This window comes from Cryptomeria japonica, chromosome 3, assembly GCF_030272615.1.
Source record: "Cryptomeria japonica chromosome 3, Sugi_1.0, whole genome shotgun sequence".
In the NCBI taxonomy this organism is placed as follows: domain Eukaryota; kingdom Viridiplantae; phylum Streptophyta; class Pinopsida; order Cupressales; family Cupressaceae; genus Cryptomeria; species Cryptomeria japonica.
The window spans coordinates 415,584,514-415,589,195 of NC_081407.1; positions in this window are offsets into that span (position 1 = coordinate 415,584,514).

Below are 4,682 nucleotides of genomic sequence, written 5' to 3' on the forward strand. Positions count from 1 at the left end.
TCCCGAGTCGAATGCAATAATCTAATCTCATCTCTAGCAACACAAAATATACTTTCCAAAAATGGAATTATACATTAAAAGAAAATATAAAAATAGATAAACATCCCCCAACGAAATATAATTCCCTTGCATATATTAAACAAATGCATGATCTAAGGATATTAATTAGCATATAATCTCTATACATATACATGCCTAAATTAATAAATCAATGATTGAACAATCATTATTATATATTTGAAAATATACGCTAATTAAGACTCAACAATTAAGATATAATTAATAATATATTAATATAAAATTATCACAATTAACATATATTTAAAATATATTATTAATTAATATATAATTAATCAAATATATTAATTAAAATTTAATCATTTTAAAACATTCAAAAAAAATAAATTTAAATCTAATATATAATATATTTTTTTAAAACTAAAAAAAATACTAAAAAAAAAACCCATAGAAGGGTAGCCGCGGGCCCACCTCCCATCCACGGGAGTGAGGTGGCTATGCCCTAGCCGCTGAGCCTGCGACCACCATAGTGGACGCGGACCCTTAGCCTCCACACAATTGAGCAGGGGTCTCTACGACCATCGTGGTGGGCATAGACCCTTCGGCCTCCACCTTGTGGAGTTGGGGTCTCTACGGTCACTTACGTGGACGCAAACCCTCTGCCTCCACACGGTGGATGCAGGGGTCTCTACAGCCACTGTGGTGGGCGCAAAACCTCAGCTGCGGATCTGCAGAGAGGAGGATGCGAGTTGAGCCTCGGCTCCTTCGCCCTCCAACCCAAAATCCGCCCAAAAAAAATTAAAACTAAAATTTCATTTTAAATAATAATTTTATTATTATTTTTAAACTAACTTTGAAAAGGAAATTGAAACCCCATATTTTCTTAGAAATCACAGTCTCATAGAGAGACTAAGAACATATCTTCTTGTACAAACTTTTAAAATAAAAATGAAACCCCAGATTTCTTCAACCAAAAAAAAAAATCAATTTTAGGCAACAAGAATCATTGTTCACACAAGAATCCATCATTCTGCTAAACTATAGACTAATTCCTCAATTAAAATAATCCTGAGAGCATTCAAATGGAGATTTAAACCAAAACAAATATAGGGAGAATACCAAACCCAATCTTTGATTAAGCAAATAATGAAAAAGAAACACAGATTCCTACCTCATTTAGCAATCCTGGATGAGATTTGTTGTAGAGCCCAACCTCCAAGCTCAAGATCAATCCTCCCCTTCCAGAAATATTTTTCCCCAAAATTCCTCCAGAACATTTTCCAAAATGTCTCTCCGGGAATGATTTTTCCAAAAATTATTCTCCTCCAAAATATTTTCCAACCCTATGTTATATGGGAAAATTTTCGACCAAAAATTTCATTTTTGCATTTAAAATATTTTTTATTTAAAATACCATCCCAAAATTCTTATTTTTGAATTTAAAATACTTTTACACAATTAATTTCTAATCAAAATGCCTCTTTCTCAATTAATTTCTAATTTTCTTATTTTTAAGAAAACTATCATTTATATTTCAAATTATTTAATGAGGGTAAAATATTTTGATTAAAATAAAATCTCCAAATTCATTCTTTCAAAACTATATTAAATATAAATATAAAACTTGTTTTTCTAATTAAAATTGATTTTCTTTAAATAACTAAAATCAACCTTTCTATTTTTAGAAGGAAAGGAGATTAAAGTAATTCTATTTCAATTAAATTTAAATCTTTCATTTCAAAAGCATAACTGAATAAATTTATCCATTAAAATTTAGCATTTAATTTAAACTAGCTACCAATTTGAATTGAGCAATTCTAATTCATGATTAATCGCATAAAAAGGGAACCTATTTAATTTAGCCCCCAAAATACTATTGTGTAAACACACATTAAATCAAATATATACTAAGGATTAAATACTCAATTTAACCACACACAAAACACGCAATCCAAGAAAGTCAATCAGACAGATGACTTGCATACCCAGCCAAAGGGAATACCGACGGATGACTGACGACACTAACTTGAGCACGACTATGGTCAAACGAGGGTCTTACGACCACTTAATCCAAATTCTAAGAACCCAAGAGGTACACTCAAACCTGTAAATCCAGGCGGAGTTGAACCTCGCACCCATGCAGTATTGTACCTGAAATCTCCTACAACCAAGAGTCATACATGCATACATATATAAAATTAATGAAAATGTTAGCTCGAGATTAATAGCACAATTCTAGAGATTAATAAACTTACATACGAAATGATGTGACAACCACATTAACAGGTACACACATTAATTAAACATCTGACTATAACATGATAACATGATAACTAACCAAGATTAAAATCTGATTAGGGTAGGGGTACTACATTCTCCCCCCTAGATTACAACTTACTCCTGGAAGTCATAAGGCTAGCCGAAGAACATGTTGCACGCATTAGCCCTGAAACTCATTCAACAAATTTCAAATTGCATATAGGAATCTTTCCACAAATAAATGAAACATAATTGCTAAATCCTCTACGAATGCCATAATCCATTAGCAAGATACATCTAGATCCATACATTTCTTAAAATATTTTAGGAACTATCTACAATCATAGCAGAGAAATAAGAATTTTCTTCCTTTCATTACACCAAATCAACACATTACAACAAGGTAAGCAACAATTACCATGCCCATCTAACAAATATGACAAGAAAACATGCCATCCGATAATTTTATTTATTTTTTAATTTGCCCTCATCATAAAATTTTATCGCATAGAACTAGCTTCAAAATTCAACTTTTACAACCAAGTTAACTTCCAATAAATAAGAGCAACATATAGTACAAAATTGTTTACACTTGTCAGGCATATAAGAATCTTTTCAATGATTATGTCCCATAACATAGTGACAAGATAACACAATTTTACACCATGATCACACATAATAACCATCCACGTAACTAGAATGCACAAGTCAAAAGGCCACATGTGAGCATGTCTAATACTCAGTCAAAGATAACATGCACGATCAACATTTATATGACTGATCGCAGAATAATAACATAATCATAAATATCCAACATCTCACTCAAGGCTCGATGGTGCTAGGGCACACCATAGCGGTGCTACCTTCCATACAAGACCTTCGTGAACATCCCTTGTTGAGTAAGGTGGTTAGCCTCCAAGAGATAGTCACTACACATAGGTAGGTAGTGCATCCTAGCTGTATGACAACATCACATACCCCCATTGTCAAGGTTCCCTATGTCTACTTCCTCGTATACACTCATCCAAGATCGCCTCCTACATTCTTGGAGAGGAATTCACATTACAACACAAAACCAACATACGAAAACAATAAGGATAAACCAATTTAGCCACCAAAGTACAGATGAATAAAGATAATAAATCATCAATTCCAACAGTAAGGCAAGAAAATAATCCAGAATTTGCAACACCAAATCAAGTATGCAAAAGATCACAAGATCGTGGCCAAACCTTCAAAGTAAAAATAAAATAAATTGTTGGTCCCAAAGAAATAAATAATAATATCACAATTGCACATAACATCACTATGTGACTAGTATCTAGCCACCAATGAGGAAGGAAGGAACAATCGTCTAGCTATCGCAGTAGCTCATCATCTGGTTTGGCCTAGTCACACATCCACATGGCATGGCAGTGTGCACCTTGACATCACCCTGCATCATGTCCTCACGCAACATGCCTCTACCCTAAACCAGTTGGTAGGCCACATGGCAATGTCTACTATGTCCCACATCATGTCTCAGCACGACATGGCAATACTCCATGTGGAAAAGGGGTCTCTGTGGTCACTTACGTGGACACAAACCCTCTACCTCCACATGGTGGACGCAGGGGTCTCTACGACCACCGTGGTGGGCGCAAAACCTCGGCTATGGATCTGCGGAGAGGAGGACGTGAGTTGAGCCTCGACTCCTCCACCCTCCAACCCAAAATCCACCCAAAACAAAATAAAACTAAAATTTCATTTTAAATACTAATTTTATTATTATTTTAAAACTAACTTTGAAAATGAAATTGAAACCCCAGATTTCTTTAGAAATCACAGTCTCATACAGAGACTAAGAACATATCTTCTTGTACAAACTTTTAAAATAAAAATGAAACCCCAAATTTCTTCAACCAAAAAAAAAAATCAATTTTAGGCAACAAGAATCATTGTTCACACAAGAATCCATCATTTTGCTAAACTATAGACTAATTCCTCAATTAAAATAATCCTGAGAGCATTCAAATGGAGATTTAAACCAAAACAAATATAGGGAGAATACCAAACCCAATCTTTGATTAAGCAAATAATGAAATTGAAACACAGATTCCTACCTCATTTAGCAATCCTGGATGAGATTTGTTGTAGAGCCCAACCTCCAAGCTCAAGATCAATCCTCCTTCCAGAAATATTTTTCCCCAAGATTCCTCCAGAACATTTTCCAAAATGTCTCTCCGGGAATGATTTTTCCAAAAATTATTCTCCTCCAAAATATTTTCCAACCCTATGTTATATGGGAAGATTTTCGACCAAAAATTTCATTTTTTTATTTAAAATACCATCCCAAAAATCTTATTTTTGAATTTAAAATACTTTTACACAATTTATTTCTAACCAAAATGCCTCTTCCTCAATTA